This window comes from Oncorhynchus masou, chromosome 1 (genome assembly GCF_036934945.1).
Source record: "Oncorhynchus masou masou isolate Uvic2021 chromosome 1, UVic_Omas_1.1, whole genome shotgun sequence".
Classification (NCBI taxonomy): domain Eukaryota; kingdom Metazoa; phylum Chordata; class Actinopteri; order Salmoniformes; family Salmonidae; genus Oncorhynchus; species Oncorhynchus masou.
Window position 1 is genome coordinate 72,239,226 of NC_088212.1, and position 23,531 is coordinate 72,262,756.

Consider the following 23,531-nt stretch of genomic DNA (forward strand, 5'->3'; position numbering starts at 1 on the left):
GTGAGATGTGTATATTAATTGCATCGAAACATGCTTATACACACACAACCATCATATCCAACAGGCATTTCACTACCCTATACAAGAGCTGAGAAAACAGAGAAGAGACTCAAACTAACCCAGGCTTTAGATGGCTGTGAACAGAGCACGTCCCTTGAGTGAAAACTGCCTCATTTACATTCTGAGATGACCACCACTGTATTGTAAGGCTTAATCTATGAGTCCCCCAGGCCAGCTCCTCTCCTGGCCATTTACCAGACACAATACAATACAATAACAGACCGGGGTTTGTTGGACCCACACTACCTACAGTCAACACTAAGAAAGTATGTGGATATACCCCAGTATTACAGACACAGTTACACACACAGAATCCCTCCCCCACCATTCTCATACTGTAGTTTTGTGTTAGAGCGAGCAACACAATACATCCCCATTTCCTCGGCTCTCTGCTAAAAACTAGGCCACTTAAAAAATTAAAATGAAACCCTCATTAGATTTTCAGGAGAATGGGGTTGGTAGAGGGAGGGGAGGGGATGGGAACACGGGAACGTGGAAGCACCAAAGACGCAAATTAAAAATAAGCAATTTTAACTTGCCGTGAACAGCCGTCAACCCTGAAAAATCCCATGCTAATTGAATGGATGCATTCTTCACACATGGTGGTAGTGTCTTCAGGGCGCAGTGTGGAGGAAAGGGCCTGAATCACGCTAAAAATAGACCCAGTGTCTTTTATTATATGTGTAACAAGCAGAGATAATTAGATTAGATAGCATTTGATATTACACACTATCTCCCTTAGATCTCCTTTCAGTGCCATTACCTGATAGCGATAGACACCATTTAAATGCCTCTCCATTTCCACAGTACTTGGGTGGAAGATACCTCCACACAGTATCAATGGGCCTGTGATGAATGGAGGTGAATAGTGTTACATGGTGGAACTGAAAGACTAAGTTTTATGGCATATTTCATCCCCCTCTGATAAGAGAATTATAAACATCCATCAGTCAAACAAATATTACCCCTGTATAATGGTTTCAGTGTGTGTGTGTGTGTGTGTGTGTGCATCCTGTCAGTCTGATTGCCTATCTGCATATGGGCATGTGTGTGTCCACTCTGCCGTCTGTCTGACTAATGTGAAATAGGAGACTGGCACTATTAACAGGCTGCAGTCAGGCTGCTGTGTGTCCTCTGACCCTTTGACAAAACACAGATAGAGAGCTCTCTTAAATAATTGAGTGAACAAGCCAGGGGACATAGCAGGAAGTCCAGGCCACTATTATTACATCCGCTACTGAACTGTAATGTACTGGACTCAACTCTATATCATAACTGTAGTGTATTGAACTCAACTCTATATCATAACTGTAGTGTATTGAACTCAACTCTATATCATAACTGTAGAGTAATGGACTCAACTCTATATCATAACTGTACTGTACTGGACTCATCTCTATATCATAACTGTAGTGTATTGAACTCAACTCTATATCATAACTGTACTGGACTCATCTCTATATCATAACTGTAGTGTATTGAACTCAACTCTATTTCATAACTGTAGTGTATTGAACTCAACTATATATCATAACTGTAAGTAATGTACTGGACTCAACTCTATATCATAACTGTACTGTAATGGACTCAACTCTATATCATAACTGAACTGTACTGGACTCAACTCTATATCATAACTGTAATGTACTGAACTCAACTCTATATCATAACTGTAGTGTATTGGACTCAACTCTATATCATAACTGTAGTGTACTGGACTCAACTCTATATCATAACTGTACTGTACTGGACTCAACTCTATATCATAACTGTAGTGTATTGGACTCAACTCTATATCATAACTGTAATGTACTGAACTCAACTCTATATCATAACTGTAGTGTACTGGACTCAACTCTATATCATAAATGTAGTGTACTGGACTCAACTCTATATCATAACTGTACTGTACTGGACTCAACTCTATATCATAACAGCAGACAGGACAATGGAAACCTATATCATAACAGCAGACAGGACAATGGAAACCTATATCATAACAGCAGACAGGACAATGGAAACCTATATCATAACAGCAGACAGGACAATGGAAACCTATATCATAACAGCAGACAGGCCAATGGAAACCTATATCATAACAGCAGACAGGACAATGGAAACCTATATCATAACATCAGACAGGACAATGGAAACCTATATCATAACAGCAGACAGGCCAATGGAAACCTATATCATAACAGCAGACAGGACAATGGAAACCTATATCATAACATCAGACAGGACAATGGAAACCTATATCATAACAGCAGACAGGACAATGGAAACGTATCCCTGGGGATGATTTTCCTTTCCTCGGGCTCTGGCCCAAACCTTTTGAGTGTCCATCCCTATTACAGCGGTGAATGCAGACGTGTAATGTGCACATGAAAAGGAAACACATGGGGCTGAATGGAGGGAAATCCTGTTCATGTTAGCTAAAGTCACTTTGCTCGTGTTCACATTCACATTGTTAATGTGTCTGTATTCATGAGTTTGGTCACGTCCGCAGTGCGTAAATACAAAAACTAATGCATCTGCATAGAGATCAAAATAAACAACCTTGATGCTGTCCTGTCTCTATGGACAACAAGTACACATGTTCCAGCAGATTGAGGGTCATGTGAGTTATACAGACATGAATTGTTCAGCACTCATATGGAGTTGTCCCAAAACGTTTAGCATCTTTGTACCCATAATGACTATGTACTCTCTTTATACTTGCTAGCCCACATGGTGTGTGTGTGGTTGTCAGTATTGGCTTGGGAGTATGCAAATGAGAGAGCCTGAATACGAGCTGAAACTGATGCTGTTCCACTGGCTTACCTCCCATCCACCCCAGGAGTCCCACAGCTTTCACACTGAGAGAGGAAGACCCCCCATCTCCTATCCCTCTGTCTCCTGGCTCCACCTGGGTGATTGACGGAACGAGAGCTGCTGAGGGGATGAGACCTGGTGCTCCGCTAGGCTAGGTGTTACCCCAGGGGGAAGCAGCCTTGACGGGGGTTAGGGAACCCTGCTGATACTGGAGCACACCTGTTAGACCTGCAGAAGCCTGGCCCTCATGGGAGGATACAGGATAAAGCTGTGTGGTGTGTGTGTGTGTGTGTGTGTGTGTGTGTGTGTGTGTGTGTGTGTGTGTGTGTGTGTGTGTGTGTGTGTGTGTGCGTGTGTATGTGAGTAGGTTTTTCCTATACCCTAGCTCAAAGCATTAAGCAACAATCTTCTGTCTCAGGGAACTCACCTCCCCCGATTGACGGCGTCTCTACAAACAGCACGAAATCTTCTCTTACGGAGTGAGGAAACATTGCAGTTAAGGTTATTCTGCTCACACCTCATCTTCCACTTCACTCGTTTTGCCAAATGTTTACTGTATCTCTTCACATTGACTCTGGTCTTAGTCTCGCTGTGGGGGTACCTAAGGCTGCAGTGGAGTGGTTTAGCCTGTAAAGCCAGGAGTTGCTGGCTAGAGGATTCAGTGTCTTAACTGTGGATCTCTGAACCTCGACATGTCAATACAAAAGTAATCCTTGACACTAGATACAGACTGGGATACCAGACGACAACATAAATCAGTGTCTCACCCTAGCTAGAAGACATGTTTCTAGTCTATGCTATCGGTTTAATATGGATATCTCTGATGCAATATGGCCTACGTAGGAATTTTTGATCAACTGCAGTGAATCCTTTGGAACATTATTGTTTGCTTCTACTTGGAATTCTGAAATGCCTTGTGGGAAAATTGCCGGTTGTTGTTTCTCATGTGTCTCGTTGTTTTCCTCAAGCTGTGAAAATGAAGTTACTTATTTGTGGACAATAACTGAAATTTGAATGTGAATGGGAGTGGGAGGTGTTTCTGCAGTGGCTGATGTTCTCAGTTTTCCCTCCCTCTGCCCTTGGGAACAAGTCAGCATTACTGATCATTATTGTACTGCACTTTACTATGAAAACCACATAGTTCAACATATTACATTATATCTCTGTGATGAAACATGTAAATTGCAGGCAGTTTCATGTCTACAGCAGACACACAGATCTGTCTCATTCTCTGTAACGATCCTCCTCCTGTAAATTACTGGACCAAAGCGCAGCGTGGCACGTGTTCATGATATTTTATTAACTCAGAACACTCAAACAAAGAGGAAAACGAACAGCTCTGTAGGGAAAATAAACCATACAGAAAACAACTACCCACAAAACCCATGTGGGCAAAACCTACCTAAGTATGGGTCCCAATCAGAGACAACGATAGACAGCTGTCCCTGATTGAGAACCATACCCGGCCAAAACAAAGAAATAGCTAGAGTTTTATGTATAGATTACATATTTAGCTGATTCCCGCCAACAACCAACGACTATGATTAGGGTTGCAAAAATTAAATACATTTCCCAAAATCTTCAGGTTTTCCAAAAATGTTGGATTCTCTTCTTGTTCCCTCCTGATTCTGGAAATCTTCTAACCAGGATTTCTGGAAAACCATGGAATTTTGGGAAAGTAACTGGATTTTTGCAACCCTAGCTAAGATCATTGTCCATGATGGAAACATTTAGTCAAAAACAGACCATTATGTTGGACACATTTGTAGCTAATTAGCAGCTAGGTTTGATAGAAAGCACTAGAAGCTCATGGTCTCTAGTTCTATAGATGTATTATTTACTGTTCTCTAAAAGCAGAACCATTTAGAGAGGATGAGACTGGAACAAATCCAGGATGTCAACTTAGTAATTTTCTTCAGGGCTAAAATGCAACAAGAAACAAAACTGTTCTGCCTATGTATATTTTATTGAACAAATGCATGCATCATTCATAAAGGCCTCATCACTTATTGAAGTATTACATTGGCCCTTTGTAGATGAGGTGCTGGGAAGGTTTGGGGGATGCATCGATTTGAAGGGATGCATTGATTTGGAGGAGTTACAGTGCCTTGCGAAAGTATTCGGCCCCCTTGAACTTTGCGACCTTTTGCCACATTTCAGGATTCAAACATAAAGATATAAAACTGTATTTTTTGTGAAGAATCAACAACAAGTGGGACACAATCATGAAGTGGAATGACATTTATTGGATATTTCAAACTTTTTTAACAAATCAAAAACTGAAAAATTGGGCGTGCAAAATTATTCAGCCCCTTTACTTTCAGTGCAGCAAACTCTCTCCAGAAGTTCAGTGAGGATCTCTGAATGATCCAATGTTGACCTAAATGACTAATGATGATAAATACAATCGACCTGTGTTTAATCAAGTCTCCATATAAATGCACCTGCACTGTGAAAGTCTCAGAGGTCCGTTAAAAGAGCAGAGAGCATCATGAAGAACAAGGAACACACCAGGCAGGTCCGAGATACTGTTGTGAAGAAGTTTAAAGCCGGATTTGGATACAAAAAGATTTCCCAAGCTTTAAACATCACAAGGAGCACTGTGCAAGCGATAATATTGAAATGGAAGGAGTATCAGACCACTGCAAATCTACCAAGACCTGGCCGTCCCTCTAAACTTTCAGCTCATACAAGGAGAAGACTGATCAGAGATGCAGCCAAGAGGCCCATGATCACTCTGGATGAGCTGCAGAGATCTACAGCTACAACAATCAGTGTATATTTGTGTATATTGCACAAATCTGGCCTTTTTGGAAGAGTGGCAAGAAGAAAGCCATTTCTTAAAGATATCCATAAAAAGTGTTGTTTAAAGTTTGCCACAAGCCACCTGGGAGACACACCAAACATGTGGAAGAAGGTGTTCTGTCAAATGAAACCAAAATTGAACTTTTTGCAACAATGCAAAACGTTATGTTTGGCGTAAAAGCAACACAGCTCATCACCCTGACCACACCATCCCCACTGTCAAACATGGTGGTGGCAGCATCATGGTTTGGTCCTGCTTTTCTTCAGCAGGGACAGGGAAGATGGTTAAAATTGATGGGAAGATGGATGGAGCCAAATACAGGACCATTCTGGAAGAAAACCTGATGGAGTCTGCAAAAGACCTGAGACTGGGACGGAGATTTGTCTTCCAACAAGACAATGATCCAAAACATAAAGCAAAATCTACAATGGAATGGTTCAAAAATAAACATATCCAGGTGTTAGAATGGCCAAGTCAAAGTCCAGACCTGAATCCAATCGAGAATCTGTGGAAAGAACTGAAAACTGCTGTTCACAAATGCTTTCCATCCAACCTCACTGAGCTCGAGCTGTTTTGCAAGGAGGAATGGGAAAGAATTTCAGTCTTTCGATGTGCAAAACTGATAGAGACATACCCCAAGCGACTTACAGCTGTAATCGCAGCAAAAGGTGGCACTACAAAGTATTAACTTAAGGGGGCTGAATAATTTTGCACGCCCAATTTTTCAGTTTTTGATTTGTTAAAAAAGTTTGAAATATCCAATAAATGTCGTTCCACTTCATGATTGTGTCCCACTTGTTGTTGATTCTTCACAAAAAAATACAGTTTTATATCGTTATGTTTGAAGCCTGAAATGTGGCAAAAGGTCGCAAAGTTCAAGGGGGCCGAATACTTTCGCAAGGCACTGTACCTGTTGCTCAGATTTGTTTAATCATGTCAGACTACAAAGCTCATAAAATAATTTCAGGACCAAGCCACAGGTATAGGTAGAGGTGCAGGTATAGGGCACCCCTCGGCAGGAAAAACAGAACTAGATAAAAGTTTGTGCCAGGTGTGATATCCCTCCTAAATAGCTCGGGCTAATATTCCTATTGACCCAGTAAGGCCAGCAGGCTAATGTTCCTATCGACCCAGTAAGGCCAGCAGGCTAATGTTCCTATCAACCCAGTAAGGCCAGCAGGCTAATGTTCCTATCGACCCAGTAAGGCCAGCAGGCTAATGTTCCTATCGACCCAGTAAGGCCAGCAGGCTAATGTTCCTATCGACCCAGTAAGGCCAGCAGGCTAATGTTCCTATCCACCCAGTAAGGCCAGCAGGCTAATGTTCCTATCCACCCAGTAAGGCCAGCAGGTTAATGTTCCTATCCACCCAGTAAGGCCAGCAGGCTAATGTTCCTATCCACCCAGTAAGGCCAGCAGGCTAATGTTCCTATCGACCCAGTAAGGCCAGCAGGCTAATGTTCCTATCGACCCAGTAAGGCCAGCAGGCTAATGTTCCTATCGACCCAGTAAGGCCAGCAGGCTAATGTTCCTATCGACCCAGTAAGGCCAGCAGGCTAATGTTCCTATCGACCCAGTAAGGCCAGCAGGCTAATGTTCCTATCCACCCAGTAAGGCCAGCAGGTTAATGTTTCTATCGACCCAGTAAGGCCAGCAGGCTAATGTTCCTATCGACCCAGTAAGGCCAGCAGGCTAATGTTCCTATCGACCCAGTAAGGCCAGCAGGCTAATGTTCCTATCGACCCAGTAAGGCCAGCAGGCTAATGTTCCTATCGACCCAGTAAGGCCAGCAGGCTAATGTTCCTATCGACCCAGTAAGGCCAGCAGGCTAATGTTCCTATCGACCCAGTAAGGCCAGCAGGCTAATGTTCCTATCGACCCAATAAGGCCAGCAGGCTAATGTTCCTATCCACCCAGTAAGGCCAGCAGGCTAATGTTCCTATCCACCCAGTAAGGCCAGCAGGTTAATGTTCCTATCCACCCAGTAAGGTCAGCAGGCTAATGTTCCTATCAACCCAGTTAGGCCAGCAGGTTAATGTTCCTATCGACCCAGTAAGGCCAGCAGGCTAATGTTCCTATCCACCCAGTAAGGCCAGCAGGTTAATGTTCCTATCTACCCAGTAAGGTCAGCAGGCTAATGTTCCTATCGACCCAGTAAGGCCAGCAGGTTAATGTTCCTATCGACCCAGTAAGGCCTGCAGGTTAATGTTCCTATAGACCCAGTAAGGCCAGCAGGTTAATGTTCCTATCCACCCAGTAAGGCCAGCAGGCTAATGTTCCTATCGACCCAGTAAGGCCAGCAGGCTAATGTTCCTATCGACCCAATAAGGCCAGCAGGCTAATGTTCCTATCCACCCAGTAAGGCCAGCAGGCTAATGTTCCTATCCACCCAGTAAGGCCAGCAGGTTAATGTTCCTATCCACCCAGTAAGGTCAGCAGGCTAATGTTCCTATCAACCCAGTTAGGCCAGCAGGTTAATGTTCCTATCGACCCAGTAAGGCCAGCAGGCTAATGTTCCTATCCACCCAGTAAGGCCAGCAGGTTAATGTTCCTATCCACCCAGTAAGGTCAGCAGGCTAATGTTCCTATCGACCCAGTAAGGCCAGCAGGTTAATGTTCCTATCGACCCAGTAAGGCCTGCAGGTTAATGTTCCTATAGACCCAGTAAGGCCAGCAGGTTAATGTTCCTATCCACCCAGTAAGGCCAGCAGGCTAATGTTCCTATCGACCCAGTAAGACCAGCAGGATAATGTTCCTATTGACCCAGTAAGGCCAGCAGGCTGATGTTCCTATTAACCCAGTAAGGCCAGCAGGCCAGTCTATTTTTATATGTATGTAACTGTTATGAAAGTTGTATTGTCAATTTTTTTGTATTTAAAATGCCACTTTAAACGTGTACATGACACTGCAACAAAATTTCCCCATGGGGACAATAAAGTCAGTAAAGGTAACCTTTAAAAGTGTGTGGTGTGAAATGAACATTGCATATCCATGAGAATGGGGACACAGACAGCGATCAGTCATTATTGATGGCGACCCTGGAACAATTAGGGTTGAACGCTTTGCTCAAGGGGTAGATGGACAGATTTTTCACATAGTCTGCTCGGGGATTCAATCTACTAACCTTTCGGTTACTGGCCAATTGCTCTAACCGCTAGCTACCTGCCACCCACTGTGTGTGTGTTTGTGTGTGTATGTGTGCATGCAAACTTAACCCGGAGTAGGAATCACTTTGGCACTAATTTCAGAACCTTGTGGTCATCTTTCAAAACTCTAAATCACTTGTAAAACAGGCTGTCCAATGTTCAAAACATTGCATTGTGCATTCATATCTTTAAAGAAACCTTGCACTTGCAGAATCATCGTTTCAAATAACTAATTTTTAATGAAATACCAAAGGAACATTAATTTAGATCACCCACATACAAGATACCGATAGTTTCACTGTGTAGTTGTTCATACAATCATTAAATATTGTAGTACAAAATATGTAACACGTTTCATTACACTACTACACGTAAATACATCACTGTAAATGGACTAGTAGAGAGAATACTACAGACACAGTGGAATCATTGAACAAAATATGAAATGCATTGATGAAATACAATAAAATCACAACAGGTTTCTTTTGAATCAAAGCAAAATAAATAAGGCTAGTGTTCCTATCGACCCAGTAAGGCCAGCAGGCTAATGTTCCTATCGACCCAGTAAGGCCAGCAGGCTAATGTTCCTATCGACCCAGTAAGGCCAGCAGGCTAATGTTCCTATCGACCCAATAACGCCAGCAGGCTAATGTTCCTATCCACCCAGTAAGGCCAGCAGGCTAATGTTCCTATCCACCCAGTAAGGCCAGCAGGTTAATGTTCCTATCCACCCAGTAAGGTCAGCAGGCTAATGTTCCTATCAACCCAGTTAGGCCAGCAGGTTAATGTTCCTATCGACCCAGTAAGGCCAGCAGGCTAATATTCCTATCCACCCAGTAAGGCCAGCAGGTTAATGTTCCTATCCACCCAGTAAGGTCAGCAGGCTAATGTTCCTATCGACCCAGTAAGGCCAGCAGGCTAATGTTCCTATCGACCCAGTAAGGCCTGCAGGTTAATGTTCCTATAGACCCAGTAAGGCCAGCAGGTTAATGTTCCTATCCACCCAGTAAGGCCAGCAGGCTAATGTTCCTATCGACCCAGTAAGACCAGCAGGATAATGTTCCTATTGACCCAGTAAGGCCAGCAGGCTAGTGTTCCTATCCACCCAGTAAGGCCAGCAGGCTGATGTTCCTATTAACCCAGTAAGGCCAGCAGGCCAGTCTATTTTTATTGGTATGTAACTGTTATGAAAGTTGTATTGTCAATTTTTTTGTATTTAAAATGCCACTTTAAACGTGTACATGACACTGCAACAAAATTTCCCCATGGGGACAATAAAGTCAGTAAAGGTAACCTTTACAAGTGTGTGGTGTGAAATGAACATTGCATATCCATGAGAATGGGGACACAGACAGCGATCAGTCATTATTGATGGCGACCCTGGAACAATTAGGGTTGAACGCTTTGCTCAAGGGGGAGATGGACAGATTTTTCACTTAGTCTGCTCGGGGATTCAATCTACTAACCTTTCGGTTACTGGCCAATTGCTCTAACCGCTAGCTACCTGCCACCCACTGTGTGTGTGTTTATGTGTGCATGCAAACTTAACCCGGAGTAGGAATCACTTTGGCACTAATTTCAGAACCTTGTGGTCATCTTTCAAAACTCTAAATCACTTGTAAAACAGGCTGTCCAATGTTCAAAACATTGCATTGTGCATTCATATCTTTAAAGAAACCTTGCACTTGCAGAATCATCGTTTCAAATAACTAATTTTTAATGAAATACCAGAGGAACATTAATTTAGATCACCCACATACAAGATACCGATAGTTTCACTGTGTAGTTGTTCATACAATCATTAAATATTGTAGTACAAAATATGTAACACGTTTCATTACACTACTACACGTAAATACATCACTGTAAATGGACTAGTAGAGAGAATACTACAGACACAGTGGAATCATTGAACAAAATATGAAATGCATTGATGAAATACAATAAAATCACAACAGGTTTCTTTTGAATCAAAGCAAAATAAATAACTACACTTTTTTTAAATACAGTAAAACGTCGACTGCAGTGTTCCTCACCTGGCTTACTGTAAAAAGCAAAACAAAGGATTGATTACTGTACTTCTATATTTCCATCAAACCTGTCTTGTGGATTTGGCCACAGGTTCTCATCCACATCACAATGGATGTTTTCATTAGCCAAACATCTTGGGAAGAATCTTCGGCATGGCGAATCCAGACCTGACACTGGTCTGCTGAGATGTCATTGTATGCGTTATCCATGGCCTGGAGAAGGGTGGCTTGTTCGTGAGTGCGCCTATCATATACCTTCCACCTCCATGTGGAGAGAAAATCCTCAATCGGGTTAAGAAAATGAGAGTATGGAGGTAAGTACAGGGTGGTAAATTGTGGATGGGCCTGAAACCAGACTTGCACCATTTGAGCATGGTGGAACCTGACATTATCCCACACAATGACATGGGTCATGCCATCTGCTCTACAGACCTGATTTAGCTCATCAAGGAAGGTTACATTCGAACAGCGAATCATGTGGCTGCCTGCAACTCAATATATAGAGTATATAGAGTAGAGAGCTTTAGATGTTGTTTGACAAAACATTAGAACGGGCAATATGCTTAATCTAAGCAACTTTATTGATGCCACACATGGTGGTTCCAGCATCTCAGAAGCCCTCTTCCTGGGATTTTTATGCACTACAGTTTACAGAGAATGGTGCGATAAACAAAACACATTCAGTGAGCGGCATTTCTGTGGGCAAAAACACCTTGTTACAGTAATTAGAGAGTTCAGAAGAGAATGTCCAGACTCATTCAAGCTAACAGAAAGGCCACAAATGCTGAAATAACAGCTGTTTAAAACAGTGGTTTGCAGAATGGCATCTCTTAACATACAACACCATGAATAATTCAGGCTGTTGTGGAGGCAAAAGTGGGTCCTACTCAGTACTAGATAGGTGTACCTAATAACATGGTCTAGAAAACTGGTAAATGGGACCATAGAAACAGTGTCTAATAAAGAATGATGTTGAAATATTACATCCATAGATAATGTATTCAAATTGGTTCATGTTCCATGGTAATTGGTGTCAATGGATCTCGTTATCCTGAAACTTTCATGATCTAAACATGGAATATTGTCAGTTTCCATAAAACTATGGAGTAAGAGTAATGCAACAGTTACATATCATTTTGAGCAGTTGTATCAACTGATAGTTAGATCATTGTAATGAACTGAATAGACAGTCATCTCATATGTAATGTGTTAATTTTATTTTGAAATGGTAATACTTTGATGTTAAGTTGTGTCATTTTGATTTTAGTTCAGTTCACAAATTATCTTAGCTTTATGTGTATTGTATCCAAGCAATTGGAAAAAGTGTTAGATTTGGAAAAATGTGCATTTTGATCATTGGTTGTGAGTTTTGTGTCTAGAGTTTTGAAAAATTATATCAAGGTTCCGAAATTAGTGCCAAAGTGATGGCAGTAATTACAGAAAGTAAGATCCTAATCCTAAGAATGGTTAGTAGTCAGAGTGGTGCAGTTACAGTTAGTCTGACACATTCCCAGCTCCACATCACTGGGCACATGGCTTCTGACTCAGAGAGCATTCTAAATGGCCTCATGGGGATGGGCTATGGAGCTAGATGTACAAGTGTGTGTGTGTGTGTGTGTGTGTTGATGTATCAGCAATAATTCATTGAGTCAAATCTATGTGTCCCTATGGGCCAGTATACTGTAGAGGAGGATACACAGACAGCTACATCAACAAGACAGTTCAGCTTCTGGACATGACATAATGGTGTAATTAGGGAGTACACAGCTATATATTGTCTGTCCCTTAAACTGGCCCTGCTGATCTACTATGAACTAGATGTTTCTCATTATATTTTTTTACATTTCTTTTTATTTCACCTTTATTTAACCAGGTAGGCCAGTTTAGTTCTCATTTACAACTGCGACCTGGCCAAGATATAGCAAAGCAGTGCGACAAAAACAACAACACAGAGTTACACATGAACAAACGTACAGTCAATAACACAATAGAAAATTACATGTACAGTGTGTGCAAATGTAGCAGATTAGGGAGGAAAGGCAATAAATAGTCCATAGAGGTGGAATAATTACAATTTAGGATTAATACTGGAGTGATAGATGTGCAGATGATGATGTGCAAGTAGAGATACAGGGGTGCAAAAGAGCAAAACTATAAATAACAATATGGGGATGAGGTAGTTGGGTGTGCTACTTACATATTGGCTGTGTACAGGTACAGTGATCGGTAAGCTTCTAAGACAGCTGGTGCTTAAAGTTAGAGAGGGAGATATAAGTCTCCTGCTTCAGTGATTTTTGCAATTCGTTCCAGTCATTGGTAGCAGAGAACTGGAAGGAAAAGCGGCCAAATAAGGTGTTGGTTTTGACCAGTGAAATATACCTGCCGCGTGCTACTGGTGGGTGTTGCTATGGTGACCAGTGAGCTGAGATAAGGTGGGCCTTTACCTAGCAAAGATGACCTGGAGCCAGTGGGTTAGGCGACAAATATGTAGCGAGGGCCAGCCAACGAAAGCATATAAGTCGCAGTGGTATATGGGGCTTTGGTGACAAAACAGATGGCACTGTGATAGACTACATCCAGTTTGCTGAGTAGGGTGTTGGATGCTATTTTGTAAATGACATCGCCGAAGTAAAGGATCGGTAGGATAGTCAGTTTTACGAGGGTATGTTGGAAGCACGAGGATATTACTATACTAATATTTACTAATTATGATTTCATATAGATTCACATCATTTTCATTTTGTGGTTTTGATTTGTTCGGGATGGATGAGCCCATTAGCTCCCATTAATCAAGCTGGTGTCAGTTGGTCTAATAGCTATGTAAAATGTATGCGCCGTATCGAATGGACAGTTTTAGTGTGCGTGTCCTTGCATGACACAGGCTACCATGAGCCTCAGAAACAAATATATCTTCTCACCAGTGTCAACGCAGGATTTAACCTATGCTGCATCTGTCTGTAAAACGTATCAATTACTATTCAGTATCCCCATGGCCAGCATCAATTACTATTCAGTATCCCCATGGCCAGCATCAATTACTATTCAGTATCCCCATGGCCAGCATCAATTATTATTCAGTATCCCCATGGCCAGCATCAATTATTATTCAGTATCCCCATGGCCAGCATCAATTACTATTCAGTATCCCCATGGCCAGCATCAATTACTATTCAGTATCCCCATAGCCAGCATCAATTATTATTCAGTATCCCCATGGCCAGCATCAATTATTATTCAGTATCCCCATGGCCAGCATCAATTATTATTCAGTATCCCCATGGCCAGCATCAATTATTATTCAGTATCCCCATGGCCAGCATCAATTATTATTCAGTATCCCCATGGCCAGCATCAATTATTATTCAGTATCCCCATGGCCAGCATCAATTATTATTCAGTATCCCCATGGCCAGCATCAATTATTATTCAGTATCCCCATGGCCAGCATCAATTACTATTCAGTATCCCCATGGCCAGCATCAATTACTATTCAGTATCCCCATGGCCAGCATCAATTATTATTCAGTGTCCCCATGGCCAGCATCAATTATTATTCAGTATCCCCATGGCCAGCATCAATTACTATTCAGTATCGCCATGGCCAGCATCAATTATTATTCAGTATCCCCATGGTCAGCATCAATTATTATTCCGTTTGGGAGATTAGTTTTACAGTGTGACGATGTCCCTCTCCAACCCTGGACCTCAGCTCCTATGGAACTGTGAAGGGGTAATAGAAAACCATATTGACCAAATTTTATATATTTGGGGGATTGTTACCACCAATATGTTATACTCTTAGAAAAAAAGGTGCTATCTCAAATCAAATTCTATTTGTCACATGCGCCGAATACAACAAGTGTAGACCTTACCGTGAAATTCTTACCATCTAGAACCTAAAATGCTTCTTCAGCTGTCCCCATAGGATAACCCTTTAAATAATCCTTTTTTGGTTCCAGGTAGAACCATTTTGCTTCCATGTAGAACCCTTTTGAGTTCCATGTTGAACAATTTCCAAAGAGGGTTCTACATAGAACCCCAAAAGGTCCTACATGGAACACCAAAAAGTTCTACCTGGACAAAAATGGTTCTACTATGGGGACAGCCAAAGAACCCTTTCTGAACCCTTTCTGCTAAGAGTGTAGGGGAGTCACACATCTCCTCAAACACCCCATGTAAAACTCCATATAGCGCTGTATGTTGTTTCCCACACTCTCGTTGCCATAGTAACCCAGCAGCCACCACCCCCATCAGCACCTCACTCACTCTCCCAGATTCCCCCCTCAGTAAAGTCTGTCTTCCAGATCCCCCCTCAGTAAAGCCTGACTCATTCCATTCCGAGTTGAAGTGATTGTTGGCCCACTCTCTAAGTGGTAGACAGGTTACCACTGATGCAGAATGCTCAGGAATGGGCACCATATGAGATTGAAGTAGAGAGGTGTTGACTGATAAAATCAGACTGTCTGATATTGCCTCTATAATGTGTTTCCAACCATGGTGTTATGGAATAGTGTGGGCTCGGTACAAGCCATGCCTGGCTGTGTAAGAAGTGCAAGAGGTGAGCAGTGTAATTTGTATTTCAAATATGGCTACTTGGGCTCCCTTGCTATTGAGAGTGCTTGGTGAAATGTAAAATGTCATGTGATTAGGGAGTTGTGTGTTTGTGTGTGTTTTCCATTGTTAGACCCAATGGATTAGTTATCGTCACATACAGCAGGACATAGTCTACATGCTGTGATGGAAAAAGCATGAAACACACAATTCGATTAGGGACATTGAATTTTGACACTCAGAGCTTTGTTGAGACATTTGGTGGAAACCAATTATGTTCATAAAGGAACTAAAGGAACCATTCCTCTAAACAACAAGCCTTCTGTTTCTAACATCACATAGCATGTAAAAATACACACTTTCCTCTCAAAACATTGCCAAAGATGAGAGAACCATATGGATTAAAGGAAGGCAATGTGTCCTTGTTTTTACCCACCTTCACAGATCTGTTCTAGCTAACAAAAGGCCACTGCAGTTTGCTTTGACAAACAAAGACAACCTGTATGTTTAGGTGGCGTTCTCATGATGTGCTGTGTCTGATTAATTCAACAACAATAGTGTAACACTGAAGCAACCATGAAACAACGGTCAGGCAACATTTGATAGTACACTGTGTACTATCCCCTTACACTGTGTATAAGACAGTAGTTTTGGAATTGTTAGTTAGATTACTTGTTGGTTATTACTGCATTGTCGGAACTAGAAGCACAAGCATTTCGCTACACTCGCATTAACATCTGCTAACCATGTGTATGTGACAAATAAAATTTTATTTGAGTTTGACAGTGAATTAATGTCTAGCCTTTCCCTGTATCCTTATATTTACATCATTTACCAGATGTTCTTATCCAGAGCCACTTACATAGCAGGAACAAGTAGGGTTAAGTGCCTTGCTCAAGGTTACCTCAACAGATTTTTCACCTAGTCGGCTCTGGGATTTAAACCAGCAACCTTTTAGTTACTGGCACAACGCTCTTAACCGCTAGGCTACATGATGACCTTTTGCCAGGGTTCACGCACTTCCCTTATCATGTGATGATACTGCATATCTCATGTCACTATATATCTCTGTAGACAAACATATGCCTATGAATAATTTGGCCATGTTCCTGAACACAGCACACATTATGCAGCATGCCTCACACACAGGAACAGGGCATTAATATTGTATCACAATTGATCTGAGGATAGTCAGTGGATGGATCGAGGACTATAACATTTTGCTGATGCCCAACACCCTGGCTTAACACCTCTCCAGTTCACATTGACCTGTGTGTGACAGACTCCCCAGGGGGTATAGCAGGAACTAGTTTGCCCTTGGGCTAGGATGGCAAACACTGAATTATCTCCACACACACACACACACACACACACACACACACACACACACACACACACACACACACACTTACATTTACATTACATTTACATTTAAGTCATTTAGCAGACGCTCTTATCCAGAGCGACTTACAAATTGGTGAATTCACCTTCTGACATCCAGTGGAATAGCCACTTTACAATAGTGCATCTAAATCATTAAGGGGGGTGAGAAGGATTACTTATCCTATCCTAGGTATTCCTTGAAGAGGTGGGGTTTCAGGTGTCTCCGGAAGGTGGTGATTGACTCCGCTGTCCTGGCGTCGTGAGGGAGTTTGTTCCACCATTGGGGGCCAGAGCAGCGAACAGTTTTGACTGGGCTGAGCGGGAACTGTACTTCCTCAGTGGTAGGGAGGCGAGCAGGCCAGAGGTGGATGAACGCAGTGCCCTTGCTTGGGTGTAGGGCCTGATCAGAGCCTGGAGGTACTGCGGTGCCGTTCTCCTCACAGCTCCGTAGGCAAGCACCATGGTCTTGTAGCGGATGCGAGCTTCAACTGGAAGCCAGTGGAGAGAGCGGAGGAGCGGGGTGACGTGAGAGAACTTGGGAAGGTTGAACACCAGACGGGCTGCGGCGTTCTGGATGAGTTGTAGGGGTTTAATGGCACAGGCAGGGAGCCCAGCCAACAGCGAGTTGCAGTAATCCAGACGGGAGATGACAAGTGCCTGGATTAGGACCTGCGCCGCTTCCTGTGTGAGGCAGGGTCGTACTCTGCGGATGTTGTAGAGCATGAACCTACAGGAACGGGCCACCGCCATGATGTTGGTTGAGAACGACAGGGTGTTGTCCAGGATCACGCCAAGGTTCTTAGCGCTCTGGGAGGAGGACACAATGGAGTTGTCAACCGTGATGGCGAGATCATGGAACGGGCAGTCCTTCCCCGGGAGGAAGAGCAGCTCCGTCTTGCCGAGGTTCAGCTTGAGGTGGTGATCCGTCATCCACACTGATATGTCTGCCAGACATGCAGAGATGCGATTCACCACCTGGTCATCAGAAGGGGAAAGGAGAAGATTAATTGTGTGTCGTCTGCATAGCAATGATAGGAGAGACCATGTGAGGTTATGACAGAGCCAAGTGACTTGGTGTATAGCGAGAATAGGAGAGGGCCTAGAACAGAGCCCTGGGGGACACCAGTGGTGAGAGCGCGTGGCGAGGAGACAGATTCTCGCCACGCCACCTGGTAGGAGCGACCTGTCAGGTAGGACGCAATCCAAGCGTGGGCCGCGCCGGAGATGCCCAACTCGGAGAGGGTGGAGAGGAGGATCTGATGGTTCACAGTATCGAAGGCAGCCGATAGGTCTAGAAGGATGAGAGCAGAGGAGAGAGAGTTAGCTTTAGCAGTGCGGAGCGCCTCCGTGATACAGAGAAGAGCAGTCTCAGTTGAATGACTAGTCTTGAAACCTGACTGATTTGGATCAAGAAGGTCATTCTGAGAGAGATAGTGGGAGAGCTGGCCAAGGACGGCACGTTCAAGAGTTTTGGAGAGAAAAGAAAGAAGGGATACTGGTCTGTAGTTGTTGACATCGGAGGGATCGAGTGTAGGTTTTTTCAGAAGGGGTGCAACTCTCGCTCTCTTGAAGATGGAAGGGACGTAGCCAGCGGTCAGGGATGAGTTGATGAGCGAGGTGAGGTAAGGGAGAAGGTCTCCGGAAATGGTCTGGAGAAGAGAGGAGGGGATAGGGTCAAGCGGGCAGGTTGTTGGGCGGCCGGCCGTCACAAGAAGCGAGATTTCATCTGGAGAGAGAGGGGAGAAAGAGGTCAGAGCACAGGGTAGGGCAGTGTGAGCAGAACCAGCGGTGTCGTTTGACTTAGCAAACGAGGATCGGATGTCGTCGACCTTCTTTTCAAAATGGTTGACGAAGTCATCTGCAGAGAGGGAGGAGGGGGGGGAGGGGGAGGAGGATTCAGGAGGGAGGAGAAGGTGGCAAAGAGCTTCCTAGGGTTAGAGGCAGATGCTTGGAATTTAGAGTGGTAGAAAGTGGCTTTAGCAGCAGAGACAGAGGAGGAAAATGTAGAGAGGAGGGAGTGAAAGGATGCCAGGTCTGTCAGGATTTGGCCAGGGTTGTTCCGGGTTTTGGTCAGTAGATGCCCCCATTGTGCTTTTTGTCCCTATGTTTTTTCCCTTGATCCCCATTATTATTTGCACCTGTGTCTCGTTTCCCCTGATTGTATTTAAACCCTTTGTTTCCCTCAGTTCTGTGCTCTGTGTTTGTATGTTAGCACCCTGCCCTAGTGTTCTGTGTGCTCTTGTCGATTCCGGGTGACGTTCTTGTGGTATTCTGTTTTTTGTTTTGTTTATTTTTGGTGAGTTTCTTTTGAGGTCTTTTTGTGTTTTTTCCTACCACCTTTTGGATTTGCCATTTTTTGTATTTTAGGATTTTTTCTTTATTAAATACACCGTCTTAAGTACTGCTGTGTCTGCCTCATCTTCTGGGTTCTGCTGTCTATTCGTGGCTCAGTTGGTTAAGTGACTGTTTCTCACTCCGGAGACCCAGGTTCGAAACCGGGTCCTGACAGAACACAGAGCCAAAAATGAACCCAGAGGCAGCCAGTTCCCAGGACCTTTTTGCCACGCTGTCCCACCACCAGGAGACTGTCCAACGCCACGAAGCCGCCCTGGTTCAGCAAGAGGCCTTAATGGCTAGACATTCTCATCTTCTGTCGGAGATGCTGACTTCCATTAAGCAAATATCTGATCGACTTACCCCGGCAACAGTTCCCGTCCCAGTACCTCAGGTTCACGTACCCATGGCAGTTAACCCCCTGGCTGAACCTCGTCTTCCACCTCCCCAACGGTTCTCAGGTGATCCAAGTGCTTGTAAAGGCTTTCTCACTCAATGTTCTCTCTCCTTTGAGCTGCAACCCTCGTCGTTTCCCACCGACCGGTCTAAGATCGCATATATCATCACCCTGCTGTCGGAAAAGCCCTGGCCTGGGCTACTGCTGTGTGGGATGCCCATAGTTCCTGCTGTGCCAGCTACTCTGCCTTTGCTGAGGAATTCAAACGAGTGTTTCAAGGCCCAAGCAGTGGTTCTGACTCAGCCAAACAGCTCCTGACTCTCCATCAAGGTTGGCGCAGCGTGACGGACTATGCCATCCAGTTCCGCACGGTGGCAGCAGCGAGTGGCTGGAACAACGAGGCGCTCACGGTGTGCTTTCTGAAAGGCCTTTCCGACACTATCCAAGATGAACTGGCCACTCGGGAACCACCGGACAATCTCGAGTCCCTGATCAAGTTGGCCTCACGCATTGACCAGCGTCTGAGAGAGAGAACTCAACCGTAGACCTCTAGCCCCTATCAATCCCAGCTCCGAGTCCCCACCTTTATCATCGCTGGCTCCACCGGAACCCATGCAGATTGGACGCATCTCCCAGGCTGAGAGAGACCGCCGGATGAGGAGCGACGCTGTCTTTATTGCGGCAAACCGGGCCATTTCCGTTCCACGTGTCCCGGGCTCCAGGGAAACGCTCTGTCCCGTACAGACCGGGGGAACTGTAACGGGAAACATAACCTCCTCCCATCCGTCCAACTCCCGTCTGCTCATTCCAGTCACCCTCTCCTGGGACAACCACAAGCTTCACCTTCAAGCCTTGGTAGACTCTGGAGCCGCAGGTAACTTCATGGATGGTGTCTGGGCGAAGGAGAATGGCGTTCCCTCTGAACCTCTAAGTGACCCCATGAGGGTTACTACATTGGATGGAAGCCCTTTGGGATCTGGACTTGTCACTCATGTCACTACCTCCTTGAGACTTTCAGTTTCACAACACCAGGAATTGATGAACTTTCATTTGATCTCCTGTTCCGAGTTCCCTCTCGTCCTTGGATACCCCTGGCTTCACAGCCATAACCCTCACATCGACTGGTCTGTGGGCACTATCAAGCAGTGGGGTCCTACGTGCCAAGCTACTTGTATTTTCCAGAATTCCCCGAGTTCTACTCCCGAGTCTTTAGAATCCATCGACCTGACCCGAGTTCCCGAGTGTTACCATGACCTCAAACTGGTGTTTAGCAAACAGAGGGCCACCATGCTACCACCCCATAGACCTTACGATTGCCCCATCGACCTGTTTCCGGGCACTTGCCCCCAGGGGTCGGATCTTTTCCCTATCTCCACCCGAACGAGCTGCTATGGATACCTACATCAAGGACGCTCTGGAAGCAGGCCTCATGCGTCCATCCACCTCCCCGGCGGGAGCAGGGTTTTTCTTTGTGGCCAAGAAAGACGGTGGATTACGTCCTTGCATCGACTACCGGGGACTCAATGACATAACCGTCCGTAACCGTTACCCGCTACCCCTTATGGCCACAGCCTTCGAGCTGCTCCAGGAAGCAGTTGTTTTCACTAAGCTTGACCTGCGGAACGCATACCATCTTGTGCGGATCAGACCTGGTGACGAGTGGAAGACCGCTTTCAACACGCCTACTGGTCACTATGAATACTTGGTGATGCCCTTCGGCCTGACCAACGCCCCAGCGGTGTTCCAAGCGCTAATAAACGATGTGCTTAGGGATATGCTTAACATATTTGTGTTCGTTTACTTGGATGACATCCTCATCTTTTCGAGCTCCCTTCAAGAACACACTAAGCATGTCAGACAAGTACTCAAACGCCTCCTGGACAGCCATCTGTACGTTAAGCCGGAAAAATGTGAATTCCATTCATCCCGAGTACAATTCCTGGGATTTGTAGTGGAACCCGGTCGAGTCCAAATGGATCCTAGGAAGGTAGGGGCGGTAGCGGATTGGCCCACCCCCAAATCCGTTAAGGATGTTCAGCGTTTCCTGGGCTTCACAAACTTTTACCGCAAGTTCATCAAGAACTTCAGTTTGGTGGCAGCTCCTCTCTCAGCTTTAACCAAAGGTGGCAATGCAAGGTTTTTGTGGGGAAGAGAAGCTGAGACGGCCTTCCAAGGACTCAAGCAGCGCGTCCTCTCTGCTCCCATCCTGATACTACCGACTACGGATGAACCATTTGTGGTGGAGGTAGACGCATCAGAGGTTGGTGTTGGAGCTGTCCTGTCTCAGAGGGGTGAAGACAAGAAGCTTCATCCGTGCGCTTTCTTCTCACACCGGCTTACCCCGACTGAGAGGAACTACGATGTGGGGGATCGTGAACTCCTAGCGGTTAAGATGGCATTGAAGGAATGGAGACACTGGCTCGAGGGGGCTTCTCACCCGTTTCAAGTGCTTACGGACCACAAAAATCTGGAGTATATCCAGCAGGCGAAGCGATTGAACTCTAGACAAGCTAGATGGTCTCTTTTCTTCAATCGATTCCAGTTTATCCTCACCTATCGGCCCGGGTCGAAGAATCTCAAACCGGATGCCCTGTCCCGAGTCTACGCTCCTGCCATTCGAGATGACACGGACATGCCTGTCCTTCCTGCTGCTAAGATTGTGGCTCCGATCTCGTGGCAAGTTGAGGATACCGTGAGACGTGCTCAAGCTAGCGAACCGGACCCTAAAGGAGGCCCTGCCAATCGGTTGTTTGTCCCCAAGGCAGTGAGGACTCAGGTCCTTCTGTGGGGGCACTCCTCTCGCCTCACCTGTCATCCGGGCGTAGGTCGCACCTTGGAGTTCATCCAGCGTAAGTTCTGGTGGCCTACCATAAGAGAAGACGTTGCCACTTTCGTCAATGCCTGCCCCGTGTGCTGCCAGGGCAAATCTTCTCACCTCCGCCCTCAAGGACTCCTTCACCCTTTACCTGTTCCCCACAGACCCTGGTCCCATATCTCATTGGACTTTATTACTGGACTTCCTCCATCCCATGGCAATACTACTATCCTAGTCATAATCGACAGGTTTTCAAAGGCGGCCAGGTTCGTTCCTCTGACTAAGTTACCTTCTGCCAAGGAAACGGCTGAGTTGGTAATTAATCATGTGTTCCGAGTCTTCGGCATTCCTCAAGATGTGGTTTCTGACAGAGGTCCCCAGTTCGCCTCAAGGTTTTGGAAGGCCTTCTGCCAACTCATGGGGGCTTCTGCCAGTCTATCTTCAGGGTACCATCCGGAGTCCAACGGCCAAACAGAGAGGATGAATCAAGAGCTGGAAACCACCCTCCGATGTATGACTCGTGACAACCCATCCACATGGTCATCCTTTATTGTTTGGGCCGAATACGCGCACAACACCTTGCGCTCCTCCTCCACTGGTATGTCCCCGCACGAGTGTCAGTTTGGCTATGCTCCTCCATTGTTCCCGGACCAGGAGGCAGAAGTCAGAGTGCCTTCAGCCTTGAGGTTCGTCAGACGCTGTCGGCTTATGTGGAGGAAGACCCGTCTTAATCTGATGCGTTCCTCACAGAGGTATCAACAACAAGCCAACAGACGTCGCCGTCCCGGGCCTACCCTGCGCCCCGGCCAGAGAGTCTGGCTTTCCACAAGAGACTTACCTCTACGGGTGGAGTCTCGCAAGCTGTCCCAAAAATACATCGGTCCCTTCAAGGTTGCCAGGAGAGTTAACCCAGTTTCTTATCGCCTACACTTACCCAGATCCCTTAAGATTAATCCCACATTTCATGTGTCATTGTTAAAACCTGTTGTTTTTTCTCCCCTTGTCCCGGCAGACAGACCTCCCCTCCGCCTCGTGTCATTGGAGGCCAGCCGGCTTATACCGTCCACCGTATACTGGATTCCCGCCGGGTGCAGCGGTCCTGGCAGTATCTGGTGGACTGGGAAGGCTACGGTCCTGAGGAGCGCTCCTGGGTTCCTGCCAAAGACATCCTGGACCCTGACCTCATTCGTCAGTTC